The following is an 18,295-nucleotide window of genomic DNA, read 5'->3' as shown; positions in this document are numbered from 1 at the left end:
TTCGATTTTCTAGCGTTGCCATTCGGGGAGTTGTAATGAGGCTTTTTTTCGTCGCCGTGTAAGAGAAATATATATATTATATATTTTAAATGTTATTAATATATGTTATTGATAATGTGTTATTAATTATAATGTTATTAATATATATAGAATATAAAATACTTTTTTACACTCTCAACTTATAAATATTTTAGCAGTAAAGGTCAGTATGGTCATTTTATAAAATCCTTATCAAGTTTTAATAAAAATTATATTTTTAAAAAAAAATTGATTTTAGTTATCTGCTACTGACAAATGTATTTCGCACATAACCTAAATGTTGGAGGGTTATGTAATAAGTACTAAATATACTAATATAAGTATAAAATATTATATTGATATATTTAGTGATTATTAAAATTGCTCCAATACTATGCAGTTTAAATGTAGATACTTTGGGAATAAGTGTTATACATCCCCTCGAAAGGATATGCACAGTACGCAAAAAATAAAAAAACGGAGCCCTTTTAATAATTTTCAATCTAATGATTGGATCTTTACGTTCTAGGACTCAATCTTAATGGGTCGACGGGGTGACTTCAAATATGCTAATTAATAAGGGCAGACGATATTCTAAGTTACGAAATCGGGCATAAAAACTTACTTTCTCTGAATAAACATACGTTTTTTTTCCCGATGGATTCAGATTTCTGACCCCCAAAGTGTAGGGGGTAGCCGCAATCTGGAAATTATGGTTCCAATAGTTTGGTCAGGAGAATGCTCCAAAGTTTGGACCTCTTGATGTTAATTTTCCTTTTTACTTATTTTGATATATCTTAAGCACTTTTTAATAAAAGTTAAAAATTTGTGTATACAATTATAAAATTCATTTACCCAAAGATAATTCCCTAAAAAAATAACCTTTATTATTTATTTATTGTTATTATTATATTTAATAATGGTCGAAACAATTTTGAATCATAAGGTAAATAATTTTTTACACTTTTTTTTAAAATGTAGTTTTACGTGGCAAAATACAACATTTGACCAAAATCGCTCGAATTGTCAATTAAAATAAGAAATTTTAAATTCCGACTTTTTTTAAAATTAAATTTTAAAGGAACTGTTTGATCTGTGTTCGAAATATGCGCTTTGCTATGCAAAATTCATTCTTTGAAATGTTATAAAAAATAGCATACAATACAATAAAATTTTTTTTTAATGTAATTAAATAAAATAATAAGTAAATACTAAGCGATATTTTTGCATGTAAATTTTCTTAGATTTTAGAATACTTATAATTTTGTGCAAAAGTTTTTCAATTCACTAGAAAAGTTTTCGAGAAATGACGAAATAGGCAAAAAGTAAAATTATTATTAAGGTGTCCAGGGCATTTCATAAATTTTAAAACACATAAAATATAAATGAAAAGAAATTTTAATTTCATTGTTACGAAACTTATTAGGTTCACTACGTAAGAGTCATTATGTTGAATTCAATAGTCATTAGTATGTCCCACGAACAGCCATCTCTTATTCTAGAACATTTCGCAAATGCTACGTCAACTGGGAAACCCACAAACATGGGTGCAGCCTCATGTAAGTATACTCTTACGCTTTTCTGTTCTAAAGAAAATTAAAATCATGTATTATACAAAAGTAAAAAGACTATCTACCAGAAATGTAGAATATTATTTTATAACAAATATTTCATATTGTTGAATTTTTCTCATACTTACCTGGCACTGGGGATGCCTTGATCAACAAGGAGGCTCCCCCGAGCAGAGACCTTTCATTGCACTGCGATTGGTTGACGTTCGCCACATCCACAAATTGTGGTTGCTTGGGGTGCATAATTTTTGGTAGTTGGGACTGCGTTCGCGCTGTCCCTGTTTATGATTAAATGTAGGAAAGGAAAAACACTGATAAATCTCGTAATTTACTCGTGGTTTCTGAATCTTGAATAATCGACATTTGAGCGGCACTACTTTATTTCCTTTAGCAACTGTGCAATTTCATATGTATAATACCTAACTGCTGAATAAATAATGGATTGTTAATTGAATATAACTATAATTATAGGCTTCAAAGTCTATTACTGATTGAAAAAGAAATTCTTAGCTCATGAACTTCTCTGATTCCTTGGTTTGTCTTGGCCATTACAATTCATGGAAACAACTGCAGTAATCAGCTAAAAAAAATTCATATCAACCAATAGTTCTTTAAAAATAATGATTAACATGGTAGAAAAGTAAAAGTTATTTAATACATTTTTATTTATTTACGTCACTTGGAATGTTATATTAGTTATTCGGTACATTGAAAACATATTTATTTCAATCCATTTTTTTACACTGAAAGGAAATTTTCATCTCTTAGATTCAATTTTAAGTTTTAGAAAATTTATACAAGCTTTATTACAGTCGGAAAAAGAATTTTTAATTTAGGTATCGATTGGTAATTTTTGCGCGATTTTAATTCCTAATGACATTTTCTGGCACTGCCGTCACCAAATGATAGTCCGTGAAAACTAGTCCGCGAATGATAGTCCGTTGTATATTTGCTTACGTAGTGTTAATTGGTACTTTTCCATTTCACTGGCTTAAGTAAATTCAGTTATTTTTTTAATTTCTTTATTCTTTTCATTTTTTTTGAAATTGACATCACCAAGCAAAAAAAGTTGAATTTATATGAACCTGGTGACTTTTCATTATCCATTTTATCGCTTGCGTCTATGAAATAGAAAAGTACCTGTTAGTCATATTTCCCATCTTCCCACTGAAGTGAAGCATTTGAATAACCCTGATTGAGTATGATTACTTTCATTGAATTCATTAAGTAAACTTTAATGAATCGTCATTAATATCTGAAATTTTTTGCCATTGACTATCATGTTATCCTTTGCTATGATGTGAAATTAATATTTTATTGAAAATATTTAATGTATAGAACCTTGAATAATATTTTTTACAGTTTTTATTTATTTTTTAAAATCAAAATTGCACCTCATTTTTGTTTTGGAAGAAGGAGACATCTAAAAGTCGACTTTAATCAGTCGGGAAACTGTGTTTGAACCCTTAGTAGGATATTTTCTTCTATCAGATGAATAGGCGAGAATTGATTGGTGCAGAGCAACAAGACAAGTTTCAAATTCAGGGACAAATGTCAAAATATTCCAAAATAATTTGAAAATTTTTTAAATTGAGTAACTTGAAATTGCGTCAAAAGACGAATCTGAATTCTTGTAAAGAAATAAAATTGTGCAGAACAAAGGAGGAAGAAATAAATGAAAAGCTGTGCTGTCTGGTAAAATTTATTATTTTCAGTAATGTTTTTTACTTTTGTTCAGTCAATTGAGCACACGATTAGAAGTAACGCCCACATTCTACTCAAAGTTTTATTTGGAATTAAAATGGCATACAGCATACCTGCCAACTTTCACTCTTTCGGAGAATGGATTTTCAGAGTGGTTGTAAAACAATAAATGAAAAACAATCTGACTTAAAAATATATTTATATTTTGATTCCGGCGAAATTCGCTTGCGCAACTGCGGAAACTAATAATTGGTGCACCGGAGTACCTGGCCAAAAAGGCCACCTCCGTAAATTATATGATTAAAAACTGAATCAAAGGCCATTGATATTAAAATTATTTGGGTTAGTAGACTTAATGTTAGTAGTTAAATAAAATTAATGAAAAGAAAATAGAACAGGGATAACACAGACAAATAAAAACATATAGAAAAAATAAATAAATAAAAAATAAATAAATAAAAATTATTTATTTATTATAAATCATAATTTATATTTTATATATAATTATTGAAAAATGAGCAGTTAGTAATTAGCATTGTTAGTAGTTGTATTAGTAAATTGAATCAGAATGAGCCGCAGTAATTCCGCGAAGTATTGGGCCAACCCAAGAAGGTGGAAAAGGGTAATGATGATAGAGGAGCCAGTCAGGGGGATGGAAAAATCATCAAACGATGTCTTGGAGATTATTATAGTAATGGAGAATGGCCTTAGGCCGTTTCCTGCACTTAGGGTCATCTGGGTCGTAGTTAGAGGAAGACCATATAAGGGGGTTGAAGTGTCCAGTGCTCTTAAGAAAATACTTGAGAGAACTAATTTTGTATAAGTCAAGAAGGCTAGGCGTACAGGTGTCATTACGGATATTTTTATTCCTGAAATACCAGGGTGAATTTGTGATATTGCGGAGGGTTTTGTTATAAGCACTCTGTAAGAGTTTAAGATTTGTCTTTGCAGCCCCCCCGAAGGCAGGTGCTGCATATGTTAATAAGGGGGTGAGAAGCATTTTAAAAATTAGAATCCTGTTATTAGTGCTGAGGGGAGAGTTCTTTTTTAGAATAGGATAAAGTGCACATTTTGCAGCTATGAATTTACTCCTAATGTTCCTAAAATGATATTTGAATGTCAGGGTTTTATCCATAATGACACCTAAGTACGTAGCCTTCGTTTCCCATTTGAAAGAGAAGTTGTTATCAATGATAACATCCTTCTTGTAGGTCCTTTTTCTGGTGAATAGCACCGCCTGAGTTTTGTCAATATTGAGGGCAAGTTTCCAGTTTTGGAAGTAGTCAATGATGGTGAGGAGATGGTAAATAATATTCCTGTTGATATCGCTGATATACTTGCTTTGTGTGGCAATGGCTGTATCGTCAGCGTACAGTGCAGTCAGAATGCCAGGATCTCTAGGGATATCATTAATAAAAATTAAAAACAGTAGGGGTCCTAGTTTGCTCCCCTGGGGAACACCACTATTAATGGGTCTTAAGGTTGAGAAAAAAGTGTTGCAGTTGACCATGAACTTTCTGTGTGTTAGGTAGGATCGTATAATTAGAACAAGTGGTCTAGGGAAATTATATTTGATTAATTTATAGATAAGTGCATCGATCCATACCTTGTCGAAGGCTTTAGCCAAATCGAGAAAGACGGCACCTGTATGTTTGTTGTGTAGCCATCCTTCATGTACGTATTCAATGAGCCTGATGAGTTGGTGTTGTGTGGAATGTTTAGGGCGAAAGCCAAATTGCTCATCGATAATAATGTGGTTATCATCGCAGAAGTCTCTCATTCTGCACAAGATGATGTCCTCAGCAATTTTGCTTAGAGAGGAGAGTAAACTGATTGGCCGATAGCTGTCTGGTTTTGTTGGGTCTTTTCCTGGCTTTAGGATAGGTTTAATGACTGCTATCTTCCAATCAGTGGGGAAGTATGATAAGCGTAGAGCTGAGTCAATAATGTATGTTAAATAGTGAATGTAGTTAAGGGGGAGTGCTTTGATTAGCCTATTATTAATGTTATCTTTACCGGGTCCCTTATTATTCTTAAGTTTCTTAATAGAGTTAATTACATCACAAAGAGGGACCGGGGTGTGGGTGTCAGGGTCAGAGCTGCAAGAAAGAAAATTATTAATACCTCCTCTAACCTCTAGGTTAGTAGTATCATTTCCGACTAGGTCGTTGGTAAACTGCAGTTCAAGACTGTCTGCAATGATGTTGGTTTTTAAATTGTCATCGAAGATGACAGAATTATTATGTTTCAGGGGTGGGATGCTTGAAGATTTAGCCTTAAATTTGTTGACTGCTTTCCAAATTGAGTTATCTTGGACAGATAGGTCTTTGATATACCTGGTGTAGGATGATTGCTTGTGTGCTCGAAAATCTCTCCTAATTTTAGAGTTGATCTGATTCATTCGAGCTTTGTCATTTGGGTCACGGTACTGCTGCCACAGCCTCCTGATATTGTTTCTATCTCTGATCAGATTTCTGATATGAGGGGGTGCATCGCAGTAATTATTAGCCTCTACAAAAAAGGAAGCCTCTTCTTTAGCCTTGTTAATAGAGTTAGTGAAGCTGTTAACAAATTGATCTAGTTGGGTTGGGGTGTCGACTGGATAGTTAACTAGGGGAGAATTAACTAAAATGCAATTAAATTTTTTCCAGTTGATTTTATTTATTCTATTATTAAGATTATTGGGGACATTAATATTGATGCTAAACTTAACAGGTAAATGATCAGAACAGAGTTCATTTAAGGTACTAGTATTGATGAGGTAATTTAGATTCCTAGAAAGGGCGAAATCTATCGTATTAGCTGATAAGTTCGAGATCCTGGTATTGGTTGGGGGGTAGTGTACATTTAATTTAGCTAAGTTGATGAAATTGGATAGTGAGGTGCCCAGGCGGTTGCTATCGTTGTTGTTCCATGTGCTGTGTTTAGCGTTGAAGTCACCAGCCAGAAAGATAATCAAGCCATAGGAAATTAGATTTTCAAGGTCGCTGATAAAGGCGGCCGGCACGTTAGGGGGGACATAGACACTAGAAATGACAATAGATTGGGATGGGGAGAAAAATAGCTCAAGGGTCGTAGCTTCTAAATAATTGAAGTTGAGGTAATTAAGAAGCTTGTGATTAATATTCCTTTTGATTATAATGGCAGTGCCACCACAGGCTTGTATATGCCATCGATGTGACTTGGTGTGATAAATTAGATAATTAGGTATTTTAAAAAAGTTAGCATTGGCAAGTTTGGTTTCCTGTATTAGTAAAATGTCAGGGGAGTATTGGTTGATAAAATGTTTAAGTTCATTAATTTTGCCACGGAGGCCATTGGCATTCCATGATACAACAAGAAGGTTTTTAAATTTACTAAAAAAGGAGTTGTTCATTTATTATTCTTTGAGGGGACTGATTTTGAAAAAAGAACTTTGATTAGATCTACTGTGCTATCAGCATTTTCTAATTTATCAACCAGTTCAATGATATTACCGAATTTATTCTCTAAAATTTCGATAAATCGAGCAACTTTTTGAAAAGTGTTTTCAACGCGTTCATCGGTGTTTAGGGAATCTATGTCATCGGGGGGTAGATCAACATCTCTGCTGGCTACTTGGGCATAAGTCGGTTGACCCAGAGGACGGGTGTACCTCTGCTGGGTGTAGTTAAATTGATGGGTGAATTGATTGTAGTTATTTCTGTAATTTGGTCTGTCATTTCTATTGTTTATAAATCTGTTCATTCTGGACTGAGGGGCTTTAGTACATTTTCTATAACTGGCTGTGTGGTCACCACCGCAAAGCACACAAGTGGCAGGGATGTCACGTGATTTGGTACAATCCCTTGACTGGTGATCCCCAGCGCATTTAACACACCGGGGTGCACAGCGACAGTTGGACGCTCCATGCCCCCAGGATTGACAATTAAAACACTGTAAAGGGTTTTTCCTGGGTTTGAAGCTCTCAACCTTGACCTCAACGTATTGAAATTCATTAAGCTCATAAATAGTTCTGTAATCACTCATTTGACTGAGGTAAATAAGAAAAATAGGTAAAGGACTTTTGTCTCTAGTTCTTTTAAGTTGCTTAACATCGATTACGCTGTAGCCAAGGTCCAGGAGATCTTGTTTCACTTCCTCAACGGGGGTGCGGGGGTGAATTCCTTTAATGACGACCTTGGCTGGCTTCTCACTTTTATTGGGGAGTACCCAATAATCAATTTTAACCTGGTCCAAAATTTTAGTAATATGTCTGTGAACCTCTGAATTTTTTGGGAAGACAAGAATAGTCTCATTACTGGCGAATTTCAATCTATATAGTTTTTTATCAATTTCAGTACTTAGGGTACACACAAGATTCCTAGGCTCCATGTTTTTAACGTTAATAGGGGGAGTGCTATCGTTATTATCATCCAAAACATCGTTATAAAAATCAATATCGGGATCAAAAAATTCGTTTGATTTAGTTCTCCTGACTTTTATACTATTATCAATAACACTATCTTCGTCAGTATCAGTAAATTCGCGTGTTCTCTTGTTACTACAAGAGGGGAGGGTCTCCATTCTATCATCATGGGAGTTATGTTCGTCATTATTATAACTAACACTAGGTAGTGCCTCCATTCTATCATCATGGGAGGTCTTATTAGAAAAATTATCATTAATATCACAAGATAAAACATTATTTATAATAACATGAGATACATCATTATTAAGGGAAGAGGAAGGAGAGTTAGGAAGTTTAGTTTTAGTAGCTTTACGCTTCTTAGGCCAATGATTTAGCAGATAATCATATAAATTGCACTTACCTTCTAAGCTGGGTAAGGTATCAGTAAGACTTTTGAGGAGATATTTAGATTGTTCAATCATGAACTTGTCATTATTGCGCGATACGGACTGGAGATATCCGCGTTGTCTCGAGATACTCTTTATTCTCTCGTCCTTTAACCCTTTTACTACACTAGCACACTTAGTAAATTCCAGTTTATTGAGGCTGTTTGCCTCATTGAGGATATCTTCATCACGGGATAATTTATTGGGAATGTCTTCCCAAACAAATCTGGGTTTGTTTATACATGAATGATCTGGAGAGTTATCCCTTTTAAGCACAGGATTTTTCACAATATCAGAATTTAGTTCATTCATAGTTCAGCCAAGAAAAGTTATCCACGCGCTTCAGTAATCTCCTACGGGGACCACACTCCGACCTTGATAGAGGACTGAGAGTCGTCTTGCGTCACGTCCTTCTCGTTCCGAGGGGAATGCTATCCACACCGAGCTGATGAACGATCTTGAACAATCGGGAGCCTCCTTGGTGATCAAGGTATTACCAGTGCCAGGTATCCACGCTCGACTATTCAGTTTCAGATGTCTCCAACGTCAATATCATCAGTATATCAATCAGAATTCGAATTTGATTTTCCAGATGAAGGCATAATCAGAACTATAGCATGTAAATCCTAAAGCTCTATAAGCTCTAAAGCTATAAAGCTCTATAAACATGATCTTTATAATATGAGAAGTTGCGAAATTCGCTTGCGCAAGGATTATTATGCTTTGATATATTTATTGTAATAATTTATATGTAGTGGTGGTCAAACTCATTTATAATTTTCATTATAATTCAAAAAGTTATTGGAATAACCTGAGTATTGCTCCCACTTTAAATATGAAAATAAAATCTTCCGGAAAATCCGGAAGAGTTGGCAGGTATGCATACAGTAATAATGATTGACGATTAGTGTTAAAAATCACGGGAACTGAACAAAATTTCATAGCTGATAAAAATCTACTATTCTCAATTGATTAAGCTATACTATTAAAATAATTTATAACCAATGGATTATAATGAACTTGTTAGTTCCATCGAGTTTTTTTACGATGGCTAATTAGTCACATAGCTTGAGCAAGGAGTTCCCTGAATTTGTGAGTAGAGGTCAAAACTACAGGGCTATGGATTTGCAGATCAGCGCAAGTTTTAAAATAAAGTAAAACTTAACAACTTAATTTCGATTTCATTTCATTTAGTGAAAAAATTTATGTTACAATTCAAGGCCTCCCTTGTTTCTGCTGAAAAAAAATAAATTTGTTTGCCAATTCTCAAAAAAAGATTCATATCGAAGTAAGTTTTTGAGGAGTGACATAAAAAAAATCTTGGGTATTAATTTTTCCGAAAAAAAAAGAAGATTAATTTTACTTTTCTAGTATCCATTTATAGCGCTGTCTTACGCAAATAATTATAAACATATGCAATAAAGACATTTCTCCCTCAATGTGATTTTTTCGCATGCGAATGAAAGCTGATTTTAAGAAAATATTTTCACAAAGAAAAATTACAAAGCATGTTTGGTTTTTATGTATTTGCAAAAAGTTCTCTGGTCGATTCGGAATATAAAAACTCGAAAAAATGCCAGGGTCACTTTAGCTACTTCCTCTTAGCTTCTTTTAATAAAATAACAGTTCTTGCTTTTATATAAAAAATTATAGAATCTTAAGTGCGTCTTTCAAAATCCGGTTACTTTCCGTTTCTAACGGCAGAATAACCTTTAATCTATAACATACCTGCCAACTCTTCCGGAAGATTTTATTTTCTTATTTAAAGTGGTAGTAAGTATATACTATTTTTTCTTTTATAAACTTAATTTTTAAATGATTTTGATCACCACTATTCTTACAAAAATTAAGCACATATATTAATATGCGTTACTATCATTGTTGTCAACTTAAGTTTTTTCAAATACAAAGTATTTGTTTGTTTAAAATTGAAGTTTTAATTCAATTTTAATACCACTGGGAAAAATGATAATGGAATGGATTAAAAGTTGGCAGGTATGCTATAGGGGAAGGTTAAAGCGCATTAAAGATGACGGCTAACGTAGTCAATTTAATAAATACCATAAAATATAAACTGCAAAAAAATTGGTAAAATATGTTAAGAAAAAGTTTTTTTTGTAGTACTTGACTGTTTTATAACTTACTATCCAAATCTGTTTCTCAAGCGAATGTGGTAGTTTTTGCCTGTTCTTTCAACAACAATATGTTCTTAATTATTTACGCCATTAGCATGTAAGCATTGCTATTGAATCAAGTATACTGTCTCTCCATTTGGATAGCGCGTGTTCGCCTTTAGATTATAGTCGATTTGTTACTTATTGTTTTGATCTTAGTATATGTTATTTAATGTTGTGCTAAATGACCACGTTCATATTAGCGATATCAAAGTTTTCTGCTCAATTTAACTATAAATATATCTTTAACCTTTTTTGGACGGGTGAGTCATTAATGTATTCGTACAGAATCAGGATAGTAAAAAATAAAAAGCGGTCGCTTCAGTTTGGACTTAGCTAATTTGACAGACTTATTTCTGCTTTCACTTTAAATCTAACCTATCCAATCCTCAAGTGTTAAAAGTGTAACTATACAATTTTTAATTCGAACTAACTAGAGGTGAATTAAATAGAGCAAACTATTATTGCCCCTCCCACAAATAAACTGCTATAAAAAATAATTCGGCTACGAGTTTTATCTTTTTTTTTAACCCTCCTTATCGACACCCTGAGAATGCATAGATGGCTCGCCCGACTCGAAGAAGTTATTGTTTAACATCTCAGGAATCGAAGTCCACATTTGTTCACCCAACCAAGTACAGGGTACCCAGAAACTGGAAAAATTAAAGAATGGTGAAACACTTTTTTCAAGACTGCTGAAAATGTCACATAGTTAACCATTACAAAATAAGATTTGAAGTTCGTATGAATGCGTTCATGTGAATATTTTTCAAAATTAGGCTATTACTTTCAAACGATTTCCATGCCGTGCTTATGCAAAACATATATCAGGTGTGATGAGGATAGGAACACAAGCTATATGTATATATAAAAATGACTTTTCAATGAATATTCGTTTATCTAATTTCAACAAGGCGCATTTTATTGCTTAAAAATTCAACAACATGGAGGGAAAAGAATTATTTTGCTCGGAATAACACAAAAATCCAGAAATAAATATGTAGCAAAATCAAAATTGTCAAACTAGCTATTTATTTGATATTTAGACAACAGTAAAGCTTTTATTAAAGTATCAAAATGTAAATAATTACGTAATGATATTGCCTTAACATATATATATATATATCAACCTCGCAGTCAAACCTCGCTATAGTGAACACGGTTTATAGTTAACGAAATGCTCGGTCCCGTGCCTTGCTATACATGTATAATGTTATTTTTAGTGGATATAGTGAACCAAAAAAGTGAGGAAGTTGGGTATAATGAACTTTTTTCTGTCTTCGACTGATTCCCCCCCCCCATTTTCTTTGTGATAATTTTGAAATTTCTACTTTAAAATAAATACATATACCGATTTTTAAAACCATCTATAGAAACTACTTTTATGTGCTCTAATAGCAGGTTAGACAGGTTGAAAAAGCGGAATAGCGGAAATTCAGGAAAAATTATCTGAGCGTCGGGAAGTGTTTCCATATCTGATGGTGAGTATTGCTCATCAGCTAAAGCCTGCGTAACGGATATAGTGAACTCCCGATGATAGTGAACCGAAATTTTAGTCCCTTGAGGGTTCACTATAGCTGGGTTTGACTATATATATATATATATATATATATATATATATATATATATATATATATATATATATATATATATATATATATATATATATAACGATATATATATATATATGTTACGGACGGGGAGTGTCGATGAAGCTTCAAAGCAGTCTAGGGTTGCATTTTAAAGCTTTTATTGTGACAAAAAACACTTAAATGGCAGTACAAAATAATTAGAGCTGGAACATCTTAATGAGCTCGCTCCCCGTAGCCGTTCAGTGAGAGAATGTAAGGGAGTCTACTTACTCACAGGTGGCGCTGCATGGCGTATGCAACACTCTGTCATCCTGACTTAGTCGGTCTCCGACTAATTGCTTCAAAGGTGAATATTAAACATTATTAAAGGTAATAAACATAAATATTGATGACAGAAATATTTTGACAATTCAATTGAAATATAAAACAATAAATTTATGAAAATTTAAATCTTAACTAATCTTAAATAAGTAATAAAAAGATATTTTCAAATATATAAATCCACAATTTTTTTTTTTTTTTCACTTCTGAAAAATACGATCAATATGAATATATAGATCATTAAAATAGAAATTTGTCATTATATTCAGTTAAATATGTTCAATTAATTTTTGATTTATGCAATAAAATCCAAAATGAAAATAAATTTTTTAAAAAATCGAAAGTCTGTGTAAAAGTTCTTGCACAGTTAAAAAGTTCATATAAAAAAAAAGGAAAAAAGTTTATGGATCTTCCCATGGTTTCATTAAGTCCGCTGATGTGGATGTGACAGTTGGTCCTTCTCCTATACCGATCTTGTGAACATCATATCTATCGTTGGGCCTGATTTTTGTCACTGTGTATGGACCGAAAAATTTTGGTCGAAGTTTCAAACCTGTCCCGAATTGGGTTCGTTTGATGGCAACTCTGTCGTGGAGCTTATACTTCGTTGCTGTCTTTCGTCTAGTATTATAATTGTGCTTGGTTTTTTCTTGCATCTCAAGTATATTGCTTTTTGCTTCTTTTCGCATTTGTTGCTGATTTTCAAGTAAAATATGTATGTGCTCTTCTTCGAGAATTTTCTTGATGTGCAGGTCTTCTTTATTTCTCATCTTAACTCCTGTTAAGAGCTCGAAGGGTGTAAACTTTGTTGTTGAAGAAACAGTGCTGTTGATTACACGTTGGACTGCTGGTACATGCTTGAACCATTTGCTGGGGTTGTCAAGGGATAACTTGGTGATGACTGAGATTATCGTAGCATGAAATTTTTCCACCTGTCCATTCCCACGAGGTTGACCTGTGGTGATTGTGACATGATCAATTTGTTCGTCTTCACAGTACTTTTTGAATTCTATTGAGGTGAATGCGGATCCTTTATCTGATATGATTCTTCTTGGATTTCCAAAAGTAATTTGTTGCAGTTGTAGTTTTTCCAAGGCATCTTTAGCTGATGTTGACTTGACTGGATAAATCCATAAGAATTTGGTGAAAGCATCGACGACGGTGTAAATGTATTTATAATTCTTATGTGTACTGGGTAAGGGACCAAGAAAATCTATGTGGTATGTATCAAGAGGAATGTCTCCTTTTGGGATGGGATGTAAGAAACCTTCTTGTTTTCCTACTTTACGTGATGAGAGTATACATGGAATGCAATTGGAAATTACGTTTTCAACAGTCTTTCGCATGTTTGGAAAATAGAATTGTTGTTTTAGCAAATTTTCTGTTTTATTTATGCCAAAATGTCCTTTAGAATGTTCAAGTTGTACAATTTGTTTTTGCATGTCAAGTGGAACTACCAAAAGTTCTTGATCATTGACTATTTTGTAAAGCACATTGTTTTTTAATGTATAATCAGGTGCTGAAGAATTATTAATTAGTTGTTTTATACTTGCTGTAAACTCATCATTGATTTGTGCTTCTCTGATTTTCTGTGTTGTTTCGTTGTATTGTATTACCATAACTGGATAGCGGCTAAGAGCATCTACATGTTGCATTCGTTTACCTGGCCGATGAAGTATTTCTTAATCAAAATCTTCTAAGAAGAGTGCCCATCGTGCTATTTTGGGTGGTAGATCTTTTTTTGTCATTGTCTTTTGAAACGCCTGGCAATCTGTATATATTTGGAATTTTGTGCCTATTAGATAGTGTCTAAATTTTTTTAATGCTGTAACTATCGCTAAAACTTCTAATTCGTAGCTGGAATATTTCTCTTCTTGGGAAGAAGTTTTACGACTCATGTATTGTATGGGATGGAAATTGTTTTCAGAGTCCTTTTGAAGGAGTATAGCACCAAATCCTTTAGCACTGGCATCACAGTGGAGTTGTAATGGAGTACCTTGCTGATATAGATGTAAAACAGGTTCAGATGATAAAATTTGTTTCAGAGAAATGAAAGCTTGTTTCTGTGCAGGGCCAAAAATAAATTTGACTTTGTCTCGTAGAAGGTCGCTTAAAGGTCTTGCAATTAGTGCATAGTCTTTGATAAATTTTCTAAAGTATCCGGTTAGTCCTAAAAATGATTGAACATGTTGAGTTGTTTTGGGTTCTGGAAAGTTCATGACGGCGGTTGTCTTAGTTGCTGAAGGGCGAATGGTGTTTTGCTCAATAATATGTCCAAGAAAGGTTATCCTACGCTGTAGAAAATTGCACTTTTTGAAATTAAATTCTACACCATAACTAGAAGCTACTTCAAATACTTTTTTGAGTTTTACAATTCCTTCACTCTTATTTTTAGAAGGCACTATGATATCGTCCATATAAATTATAACAGTACCATCATTTAAAAGATCTTTAAAAATAATTTGAATGTATTTTTGGAATACTGAGGGAGAGTTACACAAGCCAAAAGGAACTTTGTTAAATTCGTATTGTCCAGTTGGTGTTACGAAGCTGGTAAATTTGCGACTGTCAGGTTCAATTGAAACATGGAAATAACCGTTCCTAAGGTCAAGGTTGGAAAATAACACTCCTCCTTGAAGTCTATCGAAAATGTCATCAATGAGTGGTAATGGGAATCTCTGTTTAATTGTTTTGGAATTAAGAGCGCGATAATCTACGCATATTCTTGTTGACTGATCTTTTTTCTTAACAAGAACCAAAGGTGCAGCGTAATCGGACGAACTTTCAGAAATAATTCCATCGGTAAGCCATTGGTCCATTTGGTTTTCAACGATAATTTTTTCTGTTTGGCCTAGCCTTCTTGGTCGTAACGCGATAGGTTTATCGTCAGAAAGAATTATTTTCATTTGTAAGTTGGTATCTTTAATTTTGTTTGGCTTATAAGATTTAATAAGCTGTTCAATTTCAGTACGCGTATCGGATTCTAAATGAGATAAATCAACATCGGTGTAAACTATATTTATATTAGATAAACAATAGTCTGTATTTTCAATAAACGCATTTTTAATCTCTTTATTTTCCGGATTAGAAGAATTAAAATCGTTTGTTTCTGTTTCGGCTGACGAAAAAATATCAGTTTCGGTTTGTTTGTTTACATCGGAAAGAGCACGGTGAACATTGGATGTGACGCAGCGATCACGTGTTTCGGTAGTATCCGCTTTCCTATTAGAGGCAGACGTCATTGAATCAAACTCATTTATTTGTTTTTCAAATAAATTTTGAGTAGAAGTACTTTTACATTCGCATAACAAATTTTCGGTTTCAGTTTGAAAAGGGAGTGGTTCATTATTATTCTCTATCTCAAAGAAAGACTGACCTTCGTCTAACTGTCGCGACTGTAATGCACCGTTGTCGGATCTATTTTTAGAAACTGGGGGAGAAAAATTATCGTTTTCTGTATTGGAAATGAAAGAATTTTGATTTTCTTTTTTAGACATTGAGTTTAATTCGAAAGTATTTTGTTGTTCGTTTTTAGGCAAAGGAAATTTAGTTTTAGAATAAGGAGAAATCATGTTTTCTTTTGAAATTCGATCATATTCTTTTTTAGCTTCATTTAAATCATCCAAAATATTTGGGGGAATTATTAAATCACAATAAAGATTTTTACAAACAGCTGCCGTTACTGTTATGGGATTTTCACGAAAGCTTGGAAGCGCTAATTTTATTTTTGAAAGTTCAGCTTGTACTTCATTTCCGAAAGCACAAGTTAATTGAACAGTTCCGACACTTTTAGTTTTGGAGGGAATTAAGTGTTCTCGTACGCAAATAATATTGGCTCCCGAATCAACTAACGATTGAACAACTAGTTTATCATTAACGAAAATTTTTTCATATTGTAATTCATGCTTAGACTCATTAAATATTTTAGCTTCGACTTTGCAAACAGGGTCTCGATTTGAGTTAAATCTACGATTTGAATTAGTTTCGTTTCTGTGAAAGCTTTCGCGCGGATTATTTCGTGATGGGTTTTCTGTAGAATTCCTCTCATATGAATTACGATTAGAGCTTTGAAATGAGTTATTTTTTTGCTTGTACTCGAACGGTTGTTGACGGTAGTGTTTTATTTCGGCTAAAGATTTCCGTTTCGAAACAAAGTATACATCGCATTCTTTCGCTAGTTCAGTTGGTTTAAACCAAGTTTCGTTTTGGCGTATCGCAATATGTTGTTGCGTTTCACGATCGAGGGTAGAAAACAATTTATCGGCTATCATTAATTCGCACAAGCTTTTATAATCATTAACGTTACGAAGGTTACAATAGTATTCAAAAGAGCTTGTCAATCTTGAAGAAAATTGTACGTGTGATTCATTAGGTAATCGTTGAGCTCTTCGGAAATTAATTAAGCATTCCTGGGGTGTTGGCTGAAATTCTCGTAATATAATATTTTTAACTTTTTCGTAATCTTGGAGTTCGTTTTCCGAAATGTAAAGTAAAATACTATTCGCTTTTTCACCGAGAATATTTATTAATATTTCTGATTTGAATTCTGGCGGAACATTTTTGGTGGTAAACGCGCGTTCTAAAGAATGAAAGAATAAGTTAAAATTTTCGGGTTTAGTAGGAATCGGCATACTAAGTGTTTTAACTGATTTAATTAGACTTTCGAGATCTGAAGATGATGTTGTAATTATCGCGTTTGTGTTTTCGGAATTATTTTGATTTGAGCCGGAGTTAATTGATGCTAATTCGATTTCTTTTTCGATTTGGGCTAACTTGATTTTTTCTTTTTCGCATTGTTCTGCTTCTTTTCTCGATTGTTCTGCCTCTTTTCTTTCTTCGACGATTAAATAAATCATATCTTTAACAAATTCTGGTTCATTTTTGAACGTATCAGTTTTTTCTATAAGTTCTTTTAAACAAATAATAGTAGCATTTTCTGGAATATCTATTCCTAATTCCTTGACGGTATTAATTAAATCTTCTTTTTTAGTATTTCGATACATATTTGATAATAAAAAGGATTGATCCTACCTTGTTTGAAGATATCGGTGTTTGTTGATATAAGAATTCACAACTGTTTCACTACGATGCTACGACTTTTATCGTTGTTGACGTTGAATGCCGTGACTTATGTAGAAGAGAAGTATCGATTTCTTAATTCGTTGAATGTTGATGTAGAGAGATTCCTTAATTGTGGACGGGAAATTGGTCACACAGGTGGTTGAATTGGCTTTGTTGTAGAACGTAGTTGTGGAAGATATTTCTTTAGACACTTAGGCGGGGAAATTGGCCTCTTGAGTTGTTGATTTTTCGCTGTAGAAGATATTTAGATCTGGAAATATATCATAGGCGGTGGAATTGGCCTTTTGAAGTTGGACATTTGTCAGGCTATAGTTCGATGTTTCCAAAGCGGGAAATTGGCTTTTCAGTGTAGGCGGGAGAATTGGCCTTCTGTAGTTGAATATTTTTCAGCAATAGTCCGATGTTTTCAAAGCGGGAAATTGGCTTTTCAGTTCAGGCGGGAGAATTGGCCTTTTGTAAGTGAATGTTTTTCAGCAATAGTTCGTTGTTTTCAAAGCGGGAAATTGGCTTTTCAGTTCAGGCGGGAAAATTGGCCTGCGTAGATAAAATTGTTCGAAGATATTTTGATTTATGCGGCGGGGTTATTGGCCGACTTATGAAGTAGAGTTATTGCGCCATTTTGTTTGGGCGGCTATCGCTTTAAATTTTAAGCATCAGGTTCCGATGACCGGGTAGAGCCCCCATTTTACGGACGGGGAGTGTCGATGAAGCTTCAAAGCAGTCTAGGGTTGCATTTTAAAGCTTTTATTGTGACAAAAAACACTTAAATGGCAGTACAAAATAATTAGAGCTGGAACATCTTAATGAGCTCGCTCCCCGTAGCCGTTCAGTGAGAGAATGTAAGGGAGTCTGCTTACTCACAGGTGGCGCTGCATGGCGTATGCAACATATATATATATATATATATATATATATATATATATATATATATATATATATATATATATATATATATATATATATATATATACAGTGGTGGCCAAAAGTGTGGACACTTTTTAAAAGTATCATGTTTTTC

At 33.5% G+C, this 18,295-nt stretch overlaps 1 protein-coding gene and 1 non-coding gene across 6 annotated transcripts in view; both read left to right on the top strand.

Annotated features, from left to right (window-relative positions):
- LOC122272636 (uncharacterized) overlaps positions 1-18,295 on the top strand; it is a 114,658-nt gene that overhangs the window by 26,795 nt on the left and 69,568 nt on the right. The window lies entirely within an intron of this gene.
- LOC122270119 (U1 spliceosomal RNA) lies at positions 1,710-1,870 on the top strand. The gene has a single exon (XR_006225613.1). It is a non-coding gene; the product is annotated as a U1 spliceosomal RNA (small nuclear RNA).

This window comes from Parasteatoda tepidariorum, chromosome 5 (genome assembly GCF_982258835.1).
Source record: "Parasteatoda tepidariorum strain Cologne lab strain chromosome 5, Ptep-v5.0, whole genome shotgun sequence".
Taxonomy (NCBI): domain Eukaryota; kingdom Metazoa; phylum Arthropoda; class Arachnida; order Araneae; family Theridiidae; genus Parasteatoda; species Parasteatoda tepidariorum.
This window is presented reverse-complemented; position numbering and strand designations above follow the sequence as displayed.